The sequence below is a fragment of the Mesocricetus auratus genome, unplaced genomic scaffold (assembly GCF_017639785.1).
Source record: "Mesocricetus auratus isolate SY011 unplaced genomic scaffold, BCM_Maur_2.0 Super-Scaffold_100013, whole genome shotgun sequence".
Lineage (NCBI taxonomy): Eukaryota > Metazoa > Chordata > Mammalia > Rodentia > Cricetidae > Mesocricetus > Mesocricetus auratus.
The window spans coordinates 61,548,940-61,574,790 of record NW_024429196.1 but is presented as its reverse complement, the minus strand read 5'-3'; the positions used below and the strand labels follow the sequence as shown (position 1 = coordinate 61,574,790).

The 25,851-nt window shown below is 44.0% G+C and overlaps 1 long non-coding RNA gene across 1 annotated transcript; it reads left to right on the top strand.

Annotated features, from left to right (window-relative positions):
- The first annotated feature begins 233 nt into the window (after positions 1-233).
- On the top strand, positions 234-24,494 carry LOC110340192. The gene is made up of 2 exons (XR_002381965.2): positions 234-338; positions 23,238-24,494. It is a non-coding gene; the product is annotated as an uncharacterized LOC110340192 (long non-coding RNA).
- Positions 24,495-25,851: the final 1,357 nt, after the last annotated feature.

The following is a 25,851-nucleotide window of genomic DNA, read 5'->3' as shown; positions in this document are numbered from 1 at the left end:
AAAGTAATACTGTACTGGTTTTGTGCATCAACTTCACACAAGCTAGAGTCATCAGAGAGGAAGGAGCCTCAGCTGAGGAAATGCTGCCATGAGATCCAGCGGTAAGCCATTTTCTCAATTAGTGATGAATGGGGGGAGGACCCAGCCCATTGTGGGGTGTTGCGGTCTCTGGGTTGGTGGTGCTGTCTTCTACAAGAAAAAAGGCTGAGCAAGCCGTGAGGAACAAGCCAGTAAGTAGCACACCTCTATAGCCTCTGCAGCAGCTCCTGCCTCCAGGATCTTGTCCTGTTTGAGTTTCCGTCCTGACTTCCTTCATTGATGAACAGCCATGTGGAGGTGTGAGTAGAATGAACCCGTTCCTCCCCAACTTGTTGTTTGATCATGGTGCTTCCTCCCAGCAATAGAAACCTAACCAAGACAAACACATTTCTATTATTAGTTTCTCAGTACAGCAGCACTGAGGGACCAAGATAGAGGGGTACATTTGAGGACTAGTTTTAAACTGGAAGGACCTATGTTGTCTGAAGGGAACTGACAGCAAGGAAGCCTGTCTATGGGGTAGGTGAACAGGTGGCAAAGAGGATCTTTCTAGAAGAGAGACAGAGATGTTTGGGTGGCAAAGTAGGAAAGGAAGCCTGCTTTGGTAGACTTCAGAAGCACTGAGTGTTTCTGCTTCCGGGGATGGCACAGTAAAAAGCTTTGGCCCAAGAGCTAAGTTACGAGAATATCCAGAAATCCCTTCTTTTCAATTTTAGTTTTTCAAGCTGGGGATCAACTCAGACCTGGTGCCCGTGAAGTGAGCATTCTCACACTGAGCTATAGTCTCAGCTCTCCTTTCTTCTGGGTGACATGCTTTAACGCCTCCATGAATGTGGTTTTAAGGGCAATCCTGTTAGCCACCAGCTGTGCACAGGGTCTCATAAAGAGAGCGGGCTTACCCAATCTACATTTGAAGTTTATTTGGTGGGTAATGATGAGATGGGCCTCTGACCTCCAGGAGTTCACATTCTTCGATGCTCCAGGGCGGCCTGGGCAAGTCCATTAGCCTATCTGTTCGGCAGGGCAGGTGTTTCCAGCAGTAGATTGCCAGAATCAATTCAAAGAATGCACCTGGTAGATGGGAATCTGGAACTGGCGATCACACCATCTCATTTCCAGAAAGCTAAGCCAGGACAGGAATGCTGTAGGCTCTCACCAGCTGGTTTTGGGAAGCTGGAACCACACAGGTGGTTCTCCTCATTCGAAGATTTCGTTTTGATGGATTAATGAAAATGATCCTGTACCCAAATGAGCATTCCTTCCCTCTTGCTTGCTGTCTCCTCTCCTCTTCCCTGTTTACCCTCCCTTCCCTCTGCTCTCCCTCTTCCTTATCTTCCTTTTCTTAGCAACTGTTGTTCTGAGATAGGGCCTGAAACTGTAGCTTAGCCTGATGTTCACTATGTAACCAGGCTGCCTGGAACTCATGATGATCCTCTTGCCTCAGCCTCTCTAATGCTTGGATTACATATAGGAATGGCTGGCTTCTTAGTGACATTTAAAAAATGTCACTAAGAAGCCAAGTGAAATCTCCTTCCTTCCCATATTAAATACATACCCCAGAGAGAAAGACAGAGAAATTCAACCGTGCTCCAGTGAGTTTGGGCAACACAAATTGGAGATGGCGTTTTTTTGGGGGGGGGCACAAGAGTGGGAGGGTAGACCTGGGAGGAATGGAAATTGAGTGTGATCGGAGTATTCACAAAGTGACGAGAAGACAAGGCAAGCTATGGCATCAGGACAACAGGACTGAGGTTATAGCTTAATGGCAGGACACTTAAAATGTACTTGGGGTCCTGGGCTTGCTCCCAGGCACAGAGGCAAAACCAACAAACAACAAACAAAAACCCCCGAATGAAGAAGAGGGTGCATTGTTTTCAGACTTAGTAGGTGAGCAGTAAGATCGTTCTAAAGGAACAGACCTGGATCGGTAGTGATGTTGGTGGAAGGCTGTGTGCAAAGCATGGCAGAAAGTGCTAGAAAAGAATACTTGGTCAATGGACAATGAAGGAGTAGGCATTACTGAATGAGTGGTCCAGGGAGAAAGGCTGAATGAAATAGTAGCCAGTGAGCGGTTGGATCACCAGGTGCTTACAGGCAAAATCCTGACCTTGAACTTTATTGATGGTGCCCTAAGAAGCCACTGGAGGGAGCTGAGCAGGGAGACAAGGAGACCCGAAAAGAAAAATAAGAGAAGAAAAATGCTGGAAGCTCTTGGAAAATGTTCTGCTGCAGAAGAAGACAGATGTAGGCAAACGAGTTACTTGGCTTCAGAGGACTGTGCTGGTGAGCTTGAAGTGTGGCACTGCATGGCTGTGGTGAGGGGCAGTAGGTGGGCTCAGGGTGCTTCAGGGATTGACCAAGAGTTCGTCAATGAATGACGAGGTATGCGGGGTAGGGATGACCTCTTGGGTTGTGGACTGAGCAGCTATGTGATGGTGGAGGTGTTTCCTGAGTGATCTAGGGATAATTCAGAAAGAGGCAGTTTAGATTGGCAAATTAAGAACTCTGCTCGGATCATCGTAAGTGAGGATGTTGAGCCTTGGTGGGTACAGGAGTTTGGAATGTAAGATAGAACTCCATTCTGCAGCTAAACTTTGGGAATCACAGTGTGTGGATGGTATTTAAACTCAGGGCAAGAAGAAATCTAGGGGGGGGGTGGCATATGCCCTTAGGTAGGTGCTGAGCTCAGGGGGCACCAGAATATTTCAGATCAAGGAGGAGATGTGAGCAAGGAGGACCAAAGGACCAAAGGAGCTGCCAGTGCAGTAGGAGGAAGCTGCAAGGGTTGTGTGTGTGTGTGAAAAGCAGGATGTTCTATAAGGGAGTCAAACATGTCAAATCCTGCATCAAGGCTCTAAGATGAGGACCTGGAGCGGGTGACAAGATTTGCTGCAACAATGTTAAGTAAAGCAGTGGAATGGAGGTGAGAAGTGTGATGAAATGAGCCACAGAGACCAGAGGTAAAGATGCAGAAACCTGGGTGTTTGGGGGCGGGGGAGGAAGAAGCCTAGCATAGATGTGTGAGGTAAGGGTTGATCACTTTCATTCATAAAAAAGAAGGAAATGATGAGAACTCTTTGCTATATTGGTGAATCAGAATTTAAAATTAGGAGCTGCTAAACCCAGAGCCAGGCTAGAAGTGTTCGATATGAAGATCCACTGAGCACTTGTCTCAGAAGCTAGGGAATAATAAACTGGGGATATATCTCAGTGAGAGTGCCCACCTAATGTGTACAAGATTCTCGGTTCTGTTCTTGGCACAAGGGAAAAAACAACTCATGCCTTGGGCCAGGAATGTAACTCAGTAGGTGGAGAGCTCTGATAGCAAGCATGAAGCCCAGGGTTCAAACCTCAGTACTGTATAAACCATTTTTGGTGGTGCACACCTGTGTTAACAGCTTCCTGCAGACGATGGAAGGAAGATTAGGAGTTGAAGATCATTCCTTGCTGAATGGGGATTTGTGAGTTAGAGATGTTGTTTAAAGAAAAAAGAAAAAGAAAGGAAAAAAAGAGCAGAGTTGTGGGAAGGCACGGTGGAGATGCTATTACTTCTATTTTCTCTGAGAAGCAAGCCAGTGCCTGGGGAGAGAAGAGGGTCTTCTGCCTTTTAAGGAAGACAGGAAAGATATATGAAATAGTCATTTTGGGGAAAGAGAGACTGAGTTGACTGGACATTTAATGCTAGGAACTTTTGAACTAGTTGAAAGTTTTCTCATAAATAAATTTAAATTAAGGACAAAAACAAGAAGGCTCAGTGGGTAAAAGCCCTTGCCCTGAAGGTCACCTTACCTGAGTTTGATACCTGGAATCCAAGTAAAAGTGGAAGAAGACGTCACTGTCCTCTGATGTCCAGTCCAATGTGTGCCCCCAAAATAATTAAAACAAATTTTATTTAGTTTTAGAAGTTTATTTATTAATGCATTTTATGCATATGAGTATTTTGTCTGCAAGTGCATTTGCATGCCAGAAGAGGATATCAGATTCTACGGGACTACAGCTATAGATGGTTGTGAGCCAGCATGTGGGTGCTGGAAATTGAACCCAGGACCACTGGAACACTAGCCAGTGCTCTTAAACACTGAGCCTCCACCCCAACAAATTAAAAAAGAGAACAAATTGTGTGATTTTCTCTGGTTACCTTCAGCTGGAGATAGGCAGATGTTGGGCGGTAGGAAGTCAAGAGTGTGGGCAAGGGGAGACTATGTAGATGGGACTCTACAGCAGTATAAGTAGGTTTGTGACTATGGTGGGGCTGATGGGTAATGGAAAACATGGATTAAGTAGACTCAGGGTCAATGTGGAGTGAAGAATTGTGGCTGGTTTGCCTTTTGTCATGCCCATCTCTTCCACTGTTTGTGGGTTCCATGAGAAGACATTTGGTTTTCTGCAGTGTAGGCTGTTTCCTCTGTGAAATCACCTCCACAATGAGCTTCTTTTAAAAAAATGGTTTTAGGTTTGTGTGTGTGTGTGTGTGTGTGTGTGTGTCTGCACGCACGAGTTTTTGTATACTACATGTATCCAGGGGCCTGTGGAGGCCAGAGTGCAGTGGGATCCCCACAACTGGAGTTACAGGTGGTTTCGAACCACATGATGTGGGTGTTGGGAACCCAACGTAGGTCGTCTTGCAAGAGCAGTGACACTTTTAACCACTTAGCCATCTCTCTAGCCCCTCATAACACTTATTTTATTGACACCTCCTTTTCTTGAAATCTGTTCCTGTTATATTTCATGTTTACATTATGTCCTGGCTGGCTTTATGTCAACTCGATTCAAGCTAAAGTCATCCGCGAGGAGGGAACCTCGATTAAGAAAATGCCTCCAGGCCAGGTGTGGTGGTGGCACAGGCCTTTAATCCCAGCTCTCAAGAAACCCTGTCTAAAAAAAAAACCCAAAACAATAAATAAATAATCCTCCATCAGATGGGGCTATAGGCAAGCCTGTATGACATTTTCTTAATTAGAAATAGACAGGGGAGGGCAGAGCCCATTGTGGGTGATGTGATCCCTGGGCTGGTGGTCCTAGGTTCTATAAGAAAGGAGGCCTGAGCAAGCCATTATGAGCAAGTCAGTAAGCAGCACTCCTCCATGGCCTCTGCGTCAGTTCCTGCCTCCATGTCCTGCTATGCTTGAGTCCCTGTCCTGAATTTCCGTGACGATTGACTGCAATGTGTAAGTGTAAGTCAAATAAACCCTTTCCTCCCCAGGTTTCTCTGGTCATGGTGTTTCATCACAGCAACAGTAACCCTTACTGAGATGCCTTATTCAGTTGTATTTATCTTATTGTAGCTCTAGGAACAAAAGGATTTACAAACACCATCTTTACCAAAGCTCTCAAGAGCATAATAGTCTATGATACATAGATACATATAGGCCAATTGCATCCCACAAAAATATATTCTGAAGAAAGTTTAGGTGTGAGAAATATGTCTTTATACCTAGAGCATACTCCCCTGAGAAGCATGGGATCATGCCACAACAGCAGGGGTTGATGAACATTTGTGGGGTTCTTACATCATTCCTTCCATGGTCTTAAGGAAGAGCAGTGGAGGAGGCTTGGGGCAGAACTTTTCTGCAAATTGTAAGTCTGAACTGTTTAACCAACAGCTTGCTGAAAATTTGGAATCACTGCAGGCTTATTGTGCTAAGAAAGCCTGGTATGTCTGTCCCACTGTTGCAAGTCTATGTCCCTGGTAAGCTATTAACGGCACAGTTACCAGGAAGAGGTCATGTGTTCAAACCAAATACAGCTTTCTCTTTACCCTTGTACAATTTGTCAGGGGCTTGATATTAATTCTTTCTTTTTTTAAAGATTTATTAATGTTTATTTATTTAATATACATTGGGGTTTTGCTTTGATTGAGGGCGTAAGATCCCCTGGAACTTGTGCTACAGACAGTTGTGAACTGCCTTGTAGGTGTTGGAAATTGATCTCGGGTCCATAGAAAGAAAGCCAGTGCTCTCAACCACTGAGCCATCTCTCCAGCCCCGATGCTAGTTCTTCAAAGAGGTTCTTTATATGATCCCTTCAGCTTCCATTGCTCGGATGTGTACTTGTGAAATTCTTGTAAGAAATGCTCTCAGGTTCCCATGGGGACCTTCTCAGGCTTTAAATTTGTGGATGAAACACCAGTGGGAAGATAGGGCAAAGTGAGGTCATGAGTAGCTGTTTTAAGTGACCACAGCAGGACAGACAAGTGACCCAAGTCACTCACAGTGGTTACAGGGCACACAAGGCCCTATATGGTGATGTCATCCTCAAGAGCCTGGTGATGAGATATTTTCCATCCATAGGGAACTTAGAATCAGGAAATTTGATACTGGTGCATAGGTGGCTACTGTAATAAAAGGCCGTGGACTTGATTTATTTAATAATAGAAATATATTTCCTTGTAGTTCTGGAGGCTGGGGTGCAACCAAGCTCAGAGTGTCAGTGGGGCTGGTTTCTCTGGAGGTCTCTGTCCTGTTCCTGCAGATGCTGTCTTCATACAGTTGTCCTTTCTTTGAGGCTGCTTATCTTGGTCTCTTCCCTTCAAAATTTATTATTATTTTAGACAGAATCATACTGTGTTTTCTGAGCTGGCCTCTAACTTATGGTAATCCTTCTGCCTTGGCCTCCTGTAAATGATGGGATGAAAGGTACACATAGTGACTCCCTTAAAAGTACATCACCAGTCATAGTGCATTAAGGGGTATCACAATGACTTTAAGTTAATTTCCTTTTTAAAGACCATTCCTTCAGATCTCCCATACTAGGAGTTAGCATTTTAACATTTGAACTTGATGGGGACACACTTCAGCCTTCAACACTTGGAACATCTGGAACAGGCTTACCTCTCTAAGAAGCTCACTCACTTAGGTTACAAAATAAAACCCTACTCATTCTACAAGGTCAGCTTTCAAGTGTAACCCTGCTATCTAACTTCTCTAGGAGGTTAATCTGAAATAGACTGTTAATAATACCTGCTTTATTTTAGTTTATTGTTTGAGATAGTTTCACCTCAGTCTGGCCTTCAACTTGCTATGCAACTGAGGCTAGTCCTGAACTCCTAATCCCCCTGTCTCTAGTTCCTGTGTGCTGGGATTACAAGCACGTGGGCTTAATGTCTGCTTCAATTTTTCCCCCCAAGGAGCATCTGATTAGATGTTTGGCCGAGTAATTTGAAAAAGGTAAATTGCTTTACTAATATGAAAATATATTAACACTAATAGAATAATAGTTATCTCCATGGGTTTTTAGGATTAAGGTTTTTCTGCCATGTTTGCCCGTCTGTTTGGAATGGACTTGAGCTGCAGTCTCACTATTGAGCAATAGCAGCCTCACCTACTATGTATCGTTTTGGTAACGTTTTCCTAGTGGAAATATGAGAAGAAAGGTCATAATGATGTTCCCTGGCCTTGTCTTCATTTTCCTTAAAATAATCATGTGTGTGTGTGTGTGTGTGTGTGTGTGTGTGTGTGTGTGTGTGTGTGTAGTGGCGAGGGCATGCCATGAGGTACCAATGATGGTCAGAGGACAACCCTGCAGAGTCTGTATTCTCCTTCCGTCTTCACATGGATTCCAGGGACTGAATCAGGTGAGCAGGCTGTATAGCCAGCATCCTTACCTGCTGAGCCATCTGGTTGGCCCCCTTTGTTTTGCTTTTGCTTTTCGTTGCAATTCTTCTTCCATTTCTGTTTGCTCTCTAACCTTGCGGGTGGCACACATATTTAACCCCAGCACTTGGGAGGCAGAGGCAGGTAGATCTCTCTGTGACTTCAAGGACAGCCCAGTCTAAATAATAGTGAGTTGAAGGCCAGCCAGGGCTACGTTGTAAGATTCTGCCCTTTATTTTTTTAAAAATTGCTTTCTAGAGGTCATCTGAGGAGATGTAGAAGCTTTGTATTTATTTATTATTTATTTATTTAATTTATCATTTACTGTGGTGCTTGGAAGTCAAACCCAAGGGCTTCATATGTTACAGGCAAGCATTATACCCCTTACCACTGAGCTATACCCCGGCTGGGAGTGTAAGCTAAGTTGGCTATTTACAACCATTTTGTTATTATTTGTTACCTATAACCAAAGCTGAGGGAAAGGAATAATAGTCTCATCATCACACATCTATTATGGACTATGTGACAGAGGACAGGAAAGAATGAATTTTTAGCCTATTTTCTCTGATCTGAGAGTGGAATTAAGATAATAAACGGAAGAGATAGGCAAATGGATTTAAACACTTAAGAAAAAAAGAGCTTCTGTCTATCAGAACTGCTCTCCTTATGTAATCTTTTTACTTTCATAATTTATTTATTTGTTCGTTTGGTTACTTATTGAGACGGGGTCTCACTATGTAGCCCTAGCTGGCCTGGAGCTTGCTACACATGCCCCAACCCACGAGTACTGGGACTAAGGGTGGTCAGCACCACACAATCCCTGTAGAATCTTTTGATAATGTTCTAAACAGCAGATCTGTGAATCTGTGATCTTGCCACTGGCTGGTGTTTTGAAGAAGTCAATCTGAAACCCAGCCTTAGCGGTCTTGACAGACACCTAAGTTAACAATGGACCCAGAGTGTAGAGCAGCCTCCACCTACCCTGAGGGCTTCTCATGTGTTAAGGACCCTTTCTCTAGCCTACAGAAACAGGGTAAAGGAAAGCAATGGTGGGGGTGGGAGATGGGGGCTTGGGAAGTGGGAGAATGGGGGGTTGGGGGGGAGGTTCAGGCTTTTGTGTAATCCGTGTATCTGAACTCATTTTGCTCCTATCCTCATTTTGATTAGTAGACGACTATCATTCCCATTTAGCATATGAGTAAGGTGGTCTCATAGTAGTGAATGGTGAAGTTGGAATCTACTCAGGGTCTGACTAACTCCATTGCTTAGGCAGTGTTTTTCCTCTCCCGACTGCATAAAAATAAAGGAAGACGAATAATGTCACGTATACCGCATCTGGTGGGATGTCACACATTGGCCAAACGTTACTCATTTTATCAATTACGCTATCATGAAGATGTAAAATGGCGGTCATTCTAATCCCATGAGATGCTGCAGAAAATGACTTCCAAGCATGAAGTTGCCAAGAATGACTCCTCTTGGGAATCTTGCTTTCCCCTCTCATTAAGTTGTGAGTGTACTCTACCATCATTACCTCACCTGTTATCTCTTGTGTGTCTCATCGAGAAGCTGACTAGGTCAGAGTTTATCGCACATCTCTGATTCAGCTCCAGAGCTCCGCCCAATTCCGCTCATACCTCTCCCAGATCCACGTGGTGAATGACACCCCTTTGACAACTCCTCTGTTTCCCACCAGACCTCATGCTCTCCTCTTTTCCTGTCATCTTTTCAGTGACTTCCCCATTTGGTGACTTTAGCAGAAACATCAATTAATCAGTACCTGTAAATGCATAGCTCGCCTATGAGAGAGATATCTTCATAGAGGGAGCCATTATGGGGTTAGGGAGAAACCTGGTCCTAGAGAGATTCTCAGGAATCCACAAGGATGACCCCAGCTAAGACTCCTAGCAATAATAGAGAGGGCATCTGAATGGGCCTTCCCCTTTGATCGGATTAGTGACTACCCCAATTGTCATCATAGGACCTACACCTAGTAACTGATGGAAGCAGATGCAGTGACCCACAGCCAAGCACTGGACTGAGCTCCTGGAGTTCAGTTGAAGAGAGGGAGGAGGGATCACATGAACAAGGGGGGGTCAAGGTCAAGATGGGGAAGACCAGAGACAGCTGACCGGAGCTAGTTGGAACTCAGGGACTATGAACTAACAGCTGGGGAAACTGCATGGGACTGCCCTAGACACTCTGAATGTGGATGACAGTTATGTGGCTTAATCCATTGGGCAGGGAGTGGGCGTGGAGGAAATGGCTGTGGTACCAGGACCTATCCCAGGGCCATGAACTGACTTTTTGGAGCCCATTCCCTATGTATGGTGGGATACCTTGCTCAGCCTTGATAGGGGGGGGGAGGGGGGGAAGGGGCTTGGTCCTGCCTCCACTTGGCATGGCAGACTTTGTGACTCCCCAAGGAAGGCCTTGCCCACTCCGAGGAATAGATGGGGATGGGAAGAAGGAAGGGAGGTGGGAAATGGAAGAAGGGGAGGGAGAGGGAATGGGGTTGGTATGTAAAACGAAAAATAAGTTTTTAAAATAGAAAAGTGTATAATTGTTTAAGGTCTCTAGAGAAATAGACCATGAAGATCCTGGCAAAAGATGGTCTGTGTATGCTACTCTCTTCTTCAGCTTCTCTGACTCTGCCAGTGTTGTCTGGTCTGCCCTGCACAGCCCTTCACATTCTTGTTGCTGTTTGGGTTTTCTTTTTTGTTTTTTTGTTTTGTGGCTTGTTTTTTAATTTAATTTATCTAACAACTCAAGCATCTTTTATAATATAGTTTTTAGTACTTGATTAGTTTCCCTATATATCATTATTTAATCAAACCATCATAGTCATACATCTGTATTGTTTCCTTTTCAGCTATAAATTGCTATGTACATCTTTGTGATGAAATCATAGTATGTCTCTAGTTATAATTATTTTAAAGATTTATATATTTTTCATTTTACTGTATGAGGTTTTTGCCTGAGTTGTAAGTATGTGCACCACATGCATGATTGGTGTCTGTGGAGGAGGCTAGAAGGGGTCACAGATACCCTGGAATTGAAGTTACAGGAGGTGGGGTGCTGCCACATCCATGCTAAAGCCAAATCAGATATCTCTGTAAGAGCAACCGGTGCTCTTAACCAAGCCACCTCTCTGGCCCCCATGGGCCTTTGGTAAAGAGGGACTCAAGAGACGGCTCAGTGGTTAAGAGCAATGGCTGCTCTTCCAGAGGACCGAGGTTCAATTCCCAGCATCTACATGGCAGCTCATTACTGTCTGTAACTCCAGTTCCAGGGCATCCAATACCTCTTCTGATACCTGAGATTTGAGACACACATTCATACATGCAGGTAAATAAGATATAAAATAAAATATGAATAAAAAATTAGAGAAAAGAACACATAAAACACATTACATGACTTAGGCAAGGGAACATTAGATTCCTCTCTGGATGCCCCCCTACCCCAATACTGAGGCTTGAACCTGAAACCTTGTGTGTGCTAGACGTTTTACCCCCAAGCCAAAAAGCTAGCCTCGTAATTTCTTTCTTATAAAAATTTCTAGACATGGAATCTCTGGGCCAAATTATATGCATATACTTAGGGCATTGTAAAGATCTCCTAAGCCATTTTTAGAAAGATTATCATTGACCTTAGTATCTTACCACAAGTGTGGGGAAGGGTCTAGCTAAGGATTCCAAATATGGTATCACAGAATTCATCTCAGTTCATCAGCTATTGGCCACATGGCCTTTCTTAAACCATATAGCCTTTATTACTCTGCTGATTTGTTTGTAAAACCAAGGCGTTGGCTTGGTCGAAATACTTCTTCTAGGTTACGTTGCTGAAATGTTCTCAAGAGGAAACACACATAATGGTGACCTCTAACATAGGCAAGTGACAGAAACCAAGAAGAGAGGCTTAAACATTCAGTGAGAAAGAGGGAAAGAGACAGTGGGAGGGAGGGAGGGAGGGAGGGAGACAGGATTTTGCCATTGTCTTCATTATCATTTTGGCCTTCTCCAAGATTCTGGCACTTTATAAATCTGCCTTTAGTTTGGGCCTCATTTCATCGAGTGATGTCTGTCTTAGCTGTTATCTGCATTACCATTATTCAGGCAAAGAAACAGAGGTTGCAGAAGGCTGGCACTTGCTCAACCTCTTGGTGAGTCAGCAGCTAGGAAGGAAAGTGTGAAGAGGCTATAGACACGTACGCTGGTTCTTGGACCCTAGGGTATTCTGCCTTGGGACATTGATCTGTCCACAGAGGTTATGATGAGTTGGCTAACATCTTTTAAAACACTGTCTTCCAATAGGACCTTGGGGCCTTCAGCAATTGGCCACTTCCCCCAGATATGATTGTTCTCTCTCCGTTGGAATATCTCTGTCCATGGGTATTTGGTTTCTAGGATTTCCATGCCAAGGATTGAAGCTTAATAAATGCATGGGCATACTGAAACATAGGATGCTAAAAATTAACTTGAAAATGATGACAAAATAGCATTGTTGAAGGCAGCAATAAATGTAACTCACTGAGCAATGGAGGGCTGTATGTTTCTTCCAACAGTGTAGAGCCCAGAGCAGTCCGTACACAGGGAGATCAATAAGGGTTCGCTGAGTTTTAGGCTCTGGAGGTATAAACTTGAACAATAGTCTTTCCCTCAAGCAGCCTACAGTTCATCAGAAGAGGCTGTTAAAAAGAAAAAAGAAAAAAAAAAGCCAAACAACCCTAATGCCCAAAATAGGAATTTATATACATATCCAAGTAGTGAGCTGGTGGGAGAAACTAACCTCAAAATTGAACCAAAATCAAATTGTCCAACTCTGCAGCAAATTGACTGTGGGTCCAAATTTCTTTGTTCTTTTTCCTTTTTTTTTTTTTAGGCCTGCTGTCATTTTGTAGCTCTGACTAGCCTAGAACTCATATGTAGCCTAGGCTGGACTTAAACACTTGACAGTCCTCCTGCCTCAGTTTCCCAAGCATTGGGACTGGAAGCATGAACCATCATGACTAGGTGCCAGTTTATTTTAAAAGAGATGTACTAGGCCAGGCTGGGCCTGGCATGACACACACCTGTGACTCTAGTGAATACAAAAGGTTCAGGATTTCCAGGCTAGCCTGGGTTATGTCAGACCCTGTTTCAAACAAAAACATAAAACCAAAAAACAACCCATCAAAAAATCTCCTCTAAACCCACATTTGACAATTCCAAACATTAAGGTACCTAATAATGCGTTTCTTGCTCTTTCTTAGCAAAGTAGAGAGTGTCTTCACGAAGACATCACGTCACATTGAAGTCATTTGTTTTCAGCAAATTGATATCTCATATGTATTTGTTTGGGTAGTAAATGTACACGCGTATGGTTATTTGGAGCTTAGTACGTGGGGCAAGGAGGTGACTGCCTCAGAATGGACAGGGTTTCTCTGGGCTGGAGAAAAATGGCTAGAGTGAATAGGCGAAGTCTAATTGTTTTGGTAAATGAAGTAAGAGTCTGACAAATTCTAGAGTCTGTGATGGAGGGGTTTGAAGTATAAAGAAGTTCCGGGACAAAGTGTGTGGGTTTTTTTAGTTTCTAACTTCTGTGGCACTGAATTTTCATGGGTCAGCTTTTTTTGTTCTGAGGTGTAGGGGTGGGAGTCACACACACAAATCTTCATAACCATTTCCCAACAGTGTAGACACTCATATACCCGAAAACCCTCCCATCTGTGTGGAAGAAAAACATAGAGTGCTACTTGTTCTAATATTCCACTTGTAGAAAATGGAGGGAGAAACCTAGGGTTGCGAAGAATGAGATTCTTTATTGAGAGTTGGGCATGGTGGTATACACCTTTAATCCCAGCACTAAGGGGGCAGTTGCAGGCAGATCTCTGCATGTTCAAGGCCAACTTGGTCTATGTGGTTAAGTTCTAGGCCACCTAGGACTACATAATGAGACTCTGGCCCCAAAATGTGATGATTTCTTTAGAGTACCAGTTAGAGGAATTCATTTATTAATATCTTTACTAGAAATATTCTTCAGATGAGATCAGATTCATTCAGGGTAGTATGGCCATAGACTAGAAATAGTCTTCAAAGAAATTGCTTTTGTTGTCAATGGCTACTTGGAAAAAAGATAGACAACTGAGTTTGAGGGGATTGAGTTTTGTTTTTAGAGATATGTAATGAGAGTTAGTGGCTACAGAACCATTTTTAAACATAGTTGGGGCTCAGTGGCAGAGCACTTACACTGGGTGGGCTGAAACAGAAAAGAAGGAGAGGCGATCTTAAAGGAGAGAGGTAATCTTAAAGACAATAACCAACTCTGTTCGTAAGATTACCCTGCTTTGCTGTGCTGAAGCTTACTGTAGGTTTGGTGAGAATTCTTCTTGGTTCAGTCCTGACTGAAGTGGGGACACTGGGGGAGGAAATGATTCACAAACAAGGTGATTAAGGCAAAGGAAAGGAAATTGAATGTTCGGGAACTTTCCCATACTAAGGAATAAGAAGCCCTTGCTCCACTGCCTCATGTCACCCCGACCATCTGACTTCTTTAAATTTCAGCTATTCAGGAACATATTCAGATGACAGAATCCTACCTGGTCTTAACATTTTCCAGGCAATTTGACAGGAAAGCAATACCAGTTATTTACAATTTCCACATGTATCCATAGTTTCACATTTGTGGATTCAACCAAAATGTTCAAGAAAAGCCCTCCATCTGTGCTGAACTTGTAGACTTTTGTCTTGTCATCATTCCCTTTACAATACAGTGGAACAAATATTTACATAACATTTGGTTTAAGTTACCTGGAGGTGACTCATAGTATATGTGCGTAGAGTCTAGCCACTTTACATAAGGGCCTGGAGAGAGTCTCTTTAGCAGAAAGCACTTCTAAAATCTTCAAAATGAAGAAATGAGATTGCGAACGAGCCTGACAACAGATTGTGAAGAGGTCCATGAAGTCCATGTGCATTTAGCTGCTTGGACTTGTGGCTTGGCTGAATTACAATCCTCCCCACTATCAGATCTGAATGAATTTGGGGCTCTCTGTCATTTCTCAAGCAGTAAGAATTTAATGAATAGTTACAAGGTATTGGTCATTTGTAGAAACCCATGGATCAAGAATTTATAAGCAGTGACTGAGTCTGTTTCCCTGGTGTGTCCCCAGGGTGCGACACAGTGGTTGGTACATAAATGCTAATTAAACATATGTGCAGAAACATGAATGAGTGGCTGAATAGACCCACCTGCATAGTCTCTTGGGAGGTTTGCTGTAGAAGTGTTTATAGAGCCATATTCTCCAGCGTATATTCACAATTTCATGTACATATTCATGGTCTCCAGTATATATTCATACTCTCTGGTATATATTCATAGTCTTCAATACATAGTCATATTCTCTGGTATATATTCATAGTTTTTAGTACATATTCATATTTTCCACTACATATTCATAGCCTCTAGTATATATTAATATCAATATTTCAGGTATACATAGTCTCCAGTACATATTCAATTTTCCAGTATATATTCATAATCTTCAGTACATATTCAGTCTCCAGTGCATATTCATATTTTCTGGTATATATTCATATTTTCCACTACATATTCATAGCCTCCAGTATATATACATATTCTCTGGTATGCATTCATATTCTTCATGGACAGATTTAGCAGCTTACCCAAGTGTTCTCTTTGAGTCTGCCACACTTTAAACCTGTCAGTATCATTACCTCTGTTCAATGGAAACAATTACTATTTGGGAAATAATGGTTTCCTCCCTCTATAGTTCGGTCTGCAGAGGACCAAGTTGGTGAAGGTATTTTATTGCCTGTGTTCCTATGTGACCCACTTGAGAAGGTGGTGTGGTTCTGGATGGACCCAGAGACAGGTGTCATCTGTGTTACAATCATCCTGGAAGGAGTCTACTAGGTAGTGACTTCAAGGAGACTGGCCTTACACTGGGAGGGTACAAACTCCTCCCTTCTAGTCCTGCCGTCAATTCTAAGACCTTGTACATGCTGGGCAAATGCTCTACCACCCAGTTGTGTGCACAGCCCTCTTCCATCTCCTTATAAAACATGTAACAAATTGTTTAAAGTAGCGGTTCTCAACCTTTCTAACGCTGTGACCCTTTAATACCTTATGTTGTGGTGACCCCCAATCATAAAATTATTTTTGTTGCTACTTCATAGCTGTAATTTTAATATTGTTATGAATGGTAATACAAATATCTGTGTTTTCCAAAGGTCTTAGGTGACCCTTATAAAAGGGTTGTTTTTACCTCAAAGGGAAGAGAGCCACAGGTTAAGAACTGTTGGTTTAAAACAATACTTTCCCCGCTGTGCTACAGATCAGGGGAATTAACTCTTTTTTAAATTTTTATTTCACAGCCCCCCCCCGCCTCCTTCCATGCCTCCTCACCGGCCCCCTAGCTATTTGATTGTTTTGGAACCTTTTATTTATTTGATCCTCTGTCCCCCTCCCCTCCCTTTCCTAAGCTCTAAGGACCCCTGTTTATTTCTGAATTGCTTTGCAGCGTTTTTCAAGAATATGTTCCTGGGTTAGGGTGTAGCTGTGTGAGGAAAGTGGTCACCTAGCATGAATGAAGACCTGGGCTTGTTTCTTCCAATAGTGTGGTGGTTCAGGCCAGTAATCCCAGCACTGAGCAAGTAAAAACAAGAGGGTCAAAAACTCAGTGTCATCCTCAGCTACTTAGCAAGTCCAAGGCCAGCCTGGTTACCTGAGGCTGTGCCTAGAAAAAATGAAACACAGAGAATATGTTTCTGGCTAGAAAGTAAGATCATTGGCCACATAGAACTTGTTGCTCGTATTCATTTGGGATGGGATAGCTGTGAATGGTCAGTGGAGAGCTCTAGAGCAGGCCAGGTTAGTGGGAATCCCGGGGTCCTGTTTAGATCCTACTGGGCACCGTTTTCTTTTTTCTGCCTTTTATCTTTGGAGAGTACAGTGTAGCTGGCACACTCTGCTAATGCTGTCAAGTCCACAGATACCTATTAGACACCAGAGATGGTGTGTGGGTCAATCAGACACTGCAGGCGACACTGCTGTCATGCTCTAGTTTGGGCTTGGACTTGTTTTTCATACTTGAAAAAGGAAACACTTACTCCTGTGGTAGCACTTACTGTTGCTTCTTTGACCATGTTTGGCTTGGCAGTTAAGAAAAAAATCAACAGCAGGATTGTGTTTCAACGGCACAACACCTAATCCTCAGGCAAATGATTTGTCCACGCTTAATATAATGCTCTTAGGATCTGTTGTTTGATGTAAACACTAGCACTCATAAAATGGTGCCTGAGGTACAGTGTTTCCCTCTAATACCCTATTTGTGTTGGCTTGTACACATCAGATATAAAGCCATTATGATAAAATACATCCCCTTTTAGCCAGATAAAAAAAGAATTGAGGCTTCAAGTCCATACCGAGAAAGGGACAATGCTGTAAAACTCAAGGCCTCTTATGTTGTTTGAGGGTCAGCTTACATTCCTACCACCTTGGAGGAGTGTCAGTGAAATACTGAAGCTGCTTTATTTGTAGCTGACATGAGGCTGAGCCTAACTACACTGACTCTGCCTTTGCCGTGTATTTTTAGCTGGATGGAGCAGCTGCATCCTAATAGGGGCTCCAAGCACAAGGAAACCCATCCCACAGGTTGGGCAGCAGTCTTGGCCCTCTGAATGTCTCTCAGCCTAACCTCTTTCTTCAGGACCCAGTGCTGCCTAGGAGAATGTTCTATTTTTCGAGACAGGGTTTCTCTGTATTGTTTTTGAGATTGTCCTGGAACTCGCTCTGTAGATCAGGCTGGCCTCAAACTCACAGAGATCCACCTGCCTCTGCCTCCCGAGTGCTGGGATTAAAGGCGTGTGCCACCAACGCCCGGTTTAGGAGACTGTAAGGTTAATAATAATGCTAGGCTTTCAACACGCAGCATCCATGTCACCATTCCACCACAACGGGGATGACACAGAGTCACTTTCTACCTCCTTTCCTGCTGCTCGTATCACCTGTGGCGTGTGACTTGTCCCTCCAGGTCCTGGAGAAGGATCACTGTGTAGGCAGCGTTATAAGAAAGATAGGCGGATCTGCCATTATCCTCGTCTGATCGAATGCTCATAAATCGACAGACACCCCCTCCACTTCCCGCCATCTCCGAAGGGCAGACACTCAGTGACAGAGCCATTTAAGTCCATGCCGTGACTCACTCCACAATACCTGTGATTGACAGCCTTCTCTGTAATTGTACCTTTAACCAAAGGCTGAAAAAAATCACAGGGTCTGAGTGGAAGTGCCTGGTGTTTTCAGCTTCCTGATGCGAACTCATCCACTGTTTGTCAGGAAGTCGTGTGTGTGGGGGGTGGGGGTGGGGGTGGGGAGGGAGAGCGGAGGGTGATGAGCCTTCAATGAGATGTTGGATTTTTTACTTTTGTTTTTTAATTTGTGATACAGTTTTAATTTATCTCCCTTCCTCTTTGCTCCTTCTCCCTCTCTCCCTCCTATTTTTTTCTTTTGCTGGGGTTCTATCCCAGAATCTCATCTATGCTAGACATCTACTCTGCCGCTGAGTCATGTTCCCAGCTCTGCCACAGTCTAAGTTTCTGTTTTTCCAAGAACAGAGAGATTTGAAAAGTGAGGCTTGCATACTGTTTTGGACTTAAGAGGTGTTTTTTTTTTTTTGTTTGTTTTTGTTTTTGTTTTTCTTTGAGACAGAGTTTCTCTGTGTAGTTTGGAGTCTATCCTGGCACTCGCTCTGTAGACCAGGCTGGCCTCAAACTCACAGAGCTCTGCCTGCCTCTTCCTCCTGAGTTCTGGGATTAAAGGTGTGTACCACCAACGCCTGGCAATTTAAGAGTTTTGTTGTGAGAATATTTACAAGTGGATCAAGTATTTCAACTCACAAACAATCTTGGCTTTGAGTAAAAGTATGGAATGAACATGAATGAGCACAGAATTGGTAACAAAGAGGAGGAAGGAGGAAAGAGGAAGGAAGGGCAGGGAGGAGGGACAATGACACCCATCCCCTGCCTCAGTCTACCCATACTGATAACTACCTCAGTCCTCTGGACACCTAGTGTCCTGGACACCTGTGTGCATCCCCCGCCTACCCCCAAAGCCATGGAGATAAAGGAGACCACAGTACACTAAGTGACTTTTGTCCAATAGTGGGTCACAACATGATACTGAACATTGTGCTATGGAGTCAGCACAATGGAGTCAGTCTCTCCCTGCTGGTTATCATTCTACCTTCCTGGCCCATTTGCCTGAAGAGAGGAGGTCTAGGGAAAGGTCTAGAAAGAATGTCTAGTGTGTACAAGGTGGCTGGTAAGGAGGATGGAACCCAGGGCCTTGCACAGTGTAGACAAAGACTGGACTATGAGCCATATCCCAGAACTTAGATCTCTGCTATTTGTGTTATGTCTAGAATTAGAATGCCGAGCCCAGGACTTAAGTGAGTATTGAAGCCATGAGCTCTGGGCTGGGGAAGGGGGGTCAGGTTGGGAACTTCTGGGGACTTCTTTTAGTGTGGATATGCAGTACAATTAATAAAAACCCAGAGACAGATATTGGGGTTCAAGCTGAAGATCAGAGAAGCAAAGCATCCAGCCAGTAGCTGTTACCTCTACCAAGACTGAAATGGAGATCCTGTCTGCCCTGAGCCTGGAAACTGAATCTCACATGAGACCCTTTACTTCTTCCTTATATACCTCTCTAGTGCTGGGATTAAAGGTGTGAGTTCTGTTTCTCTTTTAGACTGATTCACCCTCATGCAGCCCTGGGTGGACTTGAGCTCAGAGAGATCCATTTGCCTCTTTCTCCCGAGTCCTGGGATGAAAGGTGTATGCCACCATTGCCCAGCTTCTATGGCTGTGGCTAGCTTTGCATTCTGATCCTCCAGGCAAGCTTTATTAAATAATATATCACCACATGGACTAGAGATTTCTTTCTTCTCTTTGGTTAGGAGGTCACTCTAAAGGACACCCATGGGAATAAAGCTGAGAGCATATTCCTGGGTGAGAAGCAGAACTGGAGTTGAAGGTAGAAGTTTCCCTACTTGGTAGTGGCTGGAAAAAGGAGGGCTCCTGCTAAACCCTAAGAATTTCTGAGCTTCCTTGCTTGTTAATATTTGATCTGATGTCTGATGGTGTAGCTGGGCTGGTCAGCCTCTACCACCTCTGCTCTGCCTCTCATCTGGTGATGAAGACTGAACAGGTGTCTAAATGTGGACTCTAAGAAACCATTCGCTCCTTTTGCCAACTTCAAATTCTGTTATTCTATAAGTACTGACTCTGTTCAATGAAGGATGGGGGCTTGGGTTTAAGGATCCTTGACATAGAGTTTTTCCATTACAAATGCTAATCTCCAAAATGAAGCTATTCAGCCAGATGGTTGTGGCACACACATTCTTAATCCTAGTGGAGGATTAAAGGATTAAATTGGGAGGCAGAGGCAGGCAGATCTCTGAGTTTGAGTTCAGCCTGGTCTACCGAGTGAATTCCATGATAACCAGGGCTACATGGAGAAACCCTGTCTCAAAAAACAAAACCCAAATGAAACTTAATAAACAAACAAATAAATAAAGTGATTCTGCACCAGTCTTGAATATTGATTCAGAAAGAATTCGAAGGATATTTGCCCCTTTCCACCTTTACTTTTGAGTGGATCTATTAATTAGTGTCGAGACTCATACTGCCTATGGAGTGGGGAATTTTGTGTGTATGGTGCAGGGTCTTACATGCTAGGGAACTATTAGACTTTCAGCCATAACTGTAGCCAATTTAAAGCCACCGGAGTAGCCATTTTTTATTTAGGTATTAAAAAAAAAGCAACTGAGATAATTCATAACCCTTTCTGAGGGAGAGGTGAAGGATTGACACTACAGAACATTACAAGTAAGTTAGAAAACTCCAGCTGGAAACCTGGGTGGGTATTAAACTATACCTACAGTCACTGTGGTTATTTGATGGGATGTGGCATTTACAATTTTTAAAAAATCTCTCTCTCTCTCTCTCTCTCTCTCTCTCTCTCTCTCTCTCTCTCTCTCTCTCTCTCGTGATGCTGAGGCTTGAACCATGCCAGGCATGCACTCAGTCAGCTACATCGCTAGCTCATGTACAGTGTGATTAGAGGTGATTTATTTTTAAGATTTTAACTTTACTTTTAGCTTTAGATTATATGGTCCTTGCCTCCAGAATTTTTAGGTAGACCCAAAATCTGCTGAGTGTCCACTCTGAGTCCTCCATTGGTGGCTTCCCCATCCAATGGCTTAGGGTGCCTTGGTGGCAGTAGTTTGTGAGAGGGAGGAGGAGCCTGCACTTCAGAACCTGTCTGGTCAGGATGCCTGGTCTGTGATTCCAGGCTCTGGGCTTGTGTATGTGGTCAGTGCGCCCACGCTAGAGAAGTGACTCAGTGTCATTCCTACCCTTCTTTAACAAAGGGAGACTTAAATTTGCTGAAGGCTGTTGGAATGTTAGGAAGCTGCTTGAACTTCTACTAGACTCCTGTAAGGAAGAAGCAGTGGGAATACAGGGGTGTGGGGAAAGTTTTTAACTGGACCTGTGTTTTTATCAAGAAACATGAGGTTTTCTGACCCACCCCAGATCAGTTTTTGATAAACTCATGGCTGTGTTTCATATTTAGAGACACTAGATGAAGCAGAACAAACTGCTTGGAATTCTGAAGACCCTAATCCTAGTTGTTCTTCTAGAAACTTCCAATGTTCTATTTCTTTTACTTTCTCTTCATTACTAAGTGTCTCTAACTCTGTCCATTCCATTCCTCACTTAGATGCTCACTCAGGTTTCTCCCCGCCCCTTTTACTTCTGCCTCCTGCTTTCCCCTCCTCCTCTCTCCTTTACCTCTCCCCTCTCTCTTCCTTCTTTCCCCTCTCTTGTCCTCCACCTTGTGATTGTTGTCTTTCTCCTCCTCTCCTCTCCTTCCTCCCCCCTCCTGTCCACTCCCCTCCCTTCCCCTCTCTCCCCTCCTCTCCCCTTCTGTCTCTTTCTCTTCTATATGTCTCCTTCCCTCTCTACCCTATTCTGGGGGAGGGCATTGTTGGACATTTCCAGAGTCCCTAGCACATCCTACTTAAAGCCTCTTGCTAGTCCTTTCCCATTCTCCACCTGTAGAAAGTAACAGAGGCAGGCCACTGTGTATTCTTTGTGTCTATCCCGCATCCTTGACAAAGAAGTGCAGATCATTTATACCCTTGTGTTTGGAGCACCACTCCCCCATCCCCTAGGATGTGGCTTGAAGGGAACTTGCAGAGTCTCTTACCATGAACCGCACTGCAGACTGAGTCCTTTTCCCACTGCACCCCGACACCACTGTTTTCAGATGGGGGGGGTTGTAACAGCCTGCTCAGGTTCGTTTCCCTAGGAGCCTAGTGGGTATGATGCTGTTTGCTTGTAAATAAGAACAGAGCCACATGCATCTGTGTTGACCAACACCAATAAACAAATTATCAGTGACTATGGAGTCAAAGACTGGGTCCTCTTGTTTTTTTGTTAGGTAGCCAGTGTGTTAAAGAAAACTCAGGTCTTCTTGTCTAAGAAACTGACTTACTTCACAGAGATTGAAGAACTGTCTGGAATTTCCCTTTTCAAGTGTTTTGGTAGAGAAGGAAAAACTAGACTAATTAGATCAAACAAGCAGATGTCCTTTGATGCCCCTTGCTCCACCTCTTACATATGCAGATAGGTTTCAGAAGAGGGGAAAAGCCCAAACACAGACCCAGGTATGTTTGGCCTTTCCTAATCAGGAGATAATAACAGATTCTTTATTGTTGTTGTAATTATGATTCAAAAAGGACTCCACATCAACATTGATCTACATGTGAGGAATGCGGGGAGACGAGGGAGAATAGGCCGCCTGTGAGGGAGTGGATCATTAAACACAACCTTAGAATGGTTAGGATTGGGAAGCAAAGGGTGGGGCACTGGACTCAGTTAGCCTCATCCTAGAGTACCTATCTGAAGCAGGAGACAGGAGTCTGCACCGTCATGTCAGAGAATCAGACAGGTATATAAAAAATGCAGTGGTGGGCGATATGTCCTGTGACAGGCAGAGTTAGCCTTTATGGGCGATTAGAAAAGAATTCTCTCTGGTGGAGCTATTTGTGGTAGGCGTGGGCAAGCAGCTGGGAGACTGTTTAGCAGAGGTGATAAAGTAGTTAGAATGAGAGGATTTGAGGGTGGAGCTTGAAAGGACAAGCAGATGGGTGCCTTGTATATCTGGTTCTGCACAAATATATGTTATAACGACACACCCAGAACATTAGTGATCTCAGCTGCAGATGGTTGGCTCCCTTGTGGACCCACACTCGTAGGTGCACAAGCCTTTTCCATGAAGCGACGGTATTTGCATATGACGTATGCACATCCTTCTGTGTGCTTTAAATCACTTCTAGATTACCCAACGCTCAACAAATATGCAATGAGTTGTTATGCTGTATTGTTTAGGGAATGACAGGAATATTCAGAAAGCTTGGGGGTATAGCCCAGTGGTAGAACATTTATCTAAGTTCAACCCTCTGCATCCCAGGATAGAAAGACAATCTTCATGCGTTTAGTTAGATGCAGAGTTTTCCTTGACTTTTTTTTTCTGCAGATGGCTGTATCTGTGAGTGTGGCTTCTTCCATGAATACTGAAGGTTGGCTGTATATAGAATCAGCTTCTAGAAGCTGCCAGGCATTTCTAGAGCATCTGGAAGGTTTAGAGAAGTACTGGACAGACGGTTATCTTCTGGGCTGCCACCACGAGGACACCAACACCAACACAGACACGATCAGCACAAGTCTTCCTCATGGAGTGATGGCAACTGAATTTCATCCCGTGCAGTGCAGTTTACACGGGACAGTGGCGGCCTGCTTCCTTCCAGGTGGTCCTCTCTTCATTTGTATGAAATGGACACGGCTGTCCTGACTCAAACCAGCTCTGGCCCCAGCTTTCCTCGTCCCAGTTCTGGAGGAAGGTATCTTCAGGGACTCCTTTCTGGCTCTTTCCATGAGACCCACCGCACACAGAATAGATGTTCTTACTGCCCATCATGACCTGAATCTGGCAAGGGAAAATTCCTTCTCTTGGTGACATTATTTGTTTATTCTCTTCACAAAAGGCCACCACTAAAAGGGCTAAAGATTATGAAAAAAATGGTGCCCTGTCCCTCTGTTGGAAATGCTGTGATCTTGAGCCCATTTGATAAAAGAGGATGTCAGTAGAGGGGGAGAAAGGGAGACAGAAGAGCAGAGCTCTGAATTTAGAAACCTCGCTGTGCTCTCTGGATCTGATTTGGCCTAAGAACGCATCAGATAAAAATAACAAGTGGCGCAGTAGAGGACTGCTTCTCCTCTGCCTGGGGCCGCGCATGCTCAGGCTGCACCTCTTTGGTGGCGAAGCACCGAACTGCATTCCCCAGCAGAAGGCCAGAGTGAGAAAGGGCCTGTGTTTGATGTATGAGCTTTGGCTTGCCATAGTGAGTCACCCCAGAACTAGCTGCAGGCAAAACAAAAATCTTTTGTGATTAATTAGAAAAACTGGACGATTATGAATTGACTGCACACAGCCGGGGCATAGTAATATAAATAGTAATGACTCCGGCGCGCCTGATGAACACTCGTGTTTATATGAGATCACTGGAGAAAGGCAAAATTTTAACATGGAATCTGCTGAAATAGGATGACTTTTGATCTTGGACAATTTGAGGGTCTTGACTGAGATTTCTATTGATGCCTTCCAAAGGGGTTCATTTGACCTTTCCCCTTCCCACCCATCCAAATTCCACTAACGCAGTCTTTACTTCCTTTTGTTTTTAAAAAAGATTGAACCCAAACATCCCTTTCAGAAGCTCTATGGAATCCCTCCCGTCTTTCACTAACCTCCTTGCGTGCACATGAAATCGATGTGTGGCTATCTTGCCCTCTTGGTAGCATCTGCTTCTCAGAAAGAGGAGACTTGATTTTGAGACACTGTCTTAATTTCCAAGGGTGTTGCACAGAAACACCAGTAAGCTTTGTTCTCAGGGAACACAAAGATCAGAATATTCCAGTGAGGTCCCCTAGCAAATAGTTTTTTTCTCTGTTGGGGGGATGTCGAGTGGCTAGGCCTGTACACCGTAGAGTGCAAAGAGAAAAGCTTTCAATAAACATGCACACACGCACACACGTGCATGCTCTCTCTCTCTGACACACACAAACACACAGACACTCAAATTTCGTATGTTTTACTCTCTCTTCTCTTTCTGAACATTCTCCATCCTAAAGTTAGGGAAGATTATGATTATTTCTTCTGAAGGAAGTTCCTGATGAAAAATAATTAAACCCTCACAGTGCCGGCAAATGTCAAAACACAAATTTCCTCAAATGATGAGATTTTAGCCACCAGGGTGAGCAAGTTACCCTTTGTCCTGGGGAAGCGGCGTGTAGCCAGAGATGGTCACAGGCCGGGGAGGAGAAAAGAAAATGCCATTTCGCTGCTCGATCATTCCCCTAGCCTCTACCCCTCTCAGACAAAACGTCTTCCAGACCTTTGAAATTTGGTTTCTGTCAGGCAATTAACTTGTCTCAACAGTGCATTCTCCATCTCCAAGTGCCTTTTTGGGGGCCTCTGTTTGCACTCGCCAGAGTTCACATTGTTTTCTATTATTATTCAAGCAGGGCCGCCTCAGTAGTAAACCCATTGACCATTCAATCAGAGCGGTAGCTGCTGTGGATAATTAAAAGTTCCCAACCTCTTGCCCCAAGGCCAGGCTAGAGCCAGTCAGAGAGGAGCCAGGTCCTAGCTGCTCAGGGACCAATCGATCAGCTGATTAACCCTTCTTACTGATTGGTTAGAGCTGATTGCATCTCTAGTAAAGAAATCTGCTTTGGCCCTGGGGCACAAGAGGCAGCTATACATTCAGGGTGGCTGAGCAAGCAGCTCTGGCAGTCAGTGTCCTTACACAGTGAAGGGAGGGAAAGAGACCTCTGATGGAAAGGTTTTAATCTCCCACCATCGCTGTTTTTTTTTTCTCCCCTCCCACCAGACTATTTCTGCTTCTGTTTCTAAAGAGAAGAATTTCTGCTTAGGTGTCAGGAATGGTGGGAGAGATTCCTGGCAAGGCAGTTGTTGGTTCTGCCTGACAATAGAGTGCACCCTTGCAAAAAGCCTGGAGCCAGAAAGCGCCAGGGACACACCCTTCATAAAACAGGTCCCTCTCCTAGCTGGTGGCTCTGTGTTCAGACCA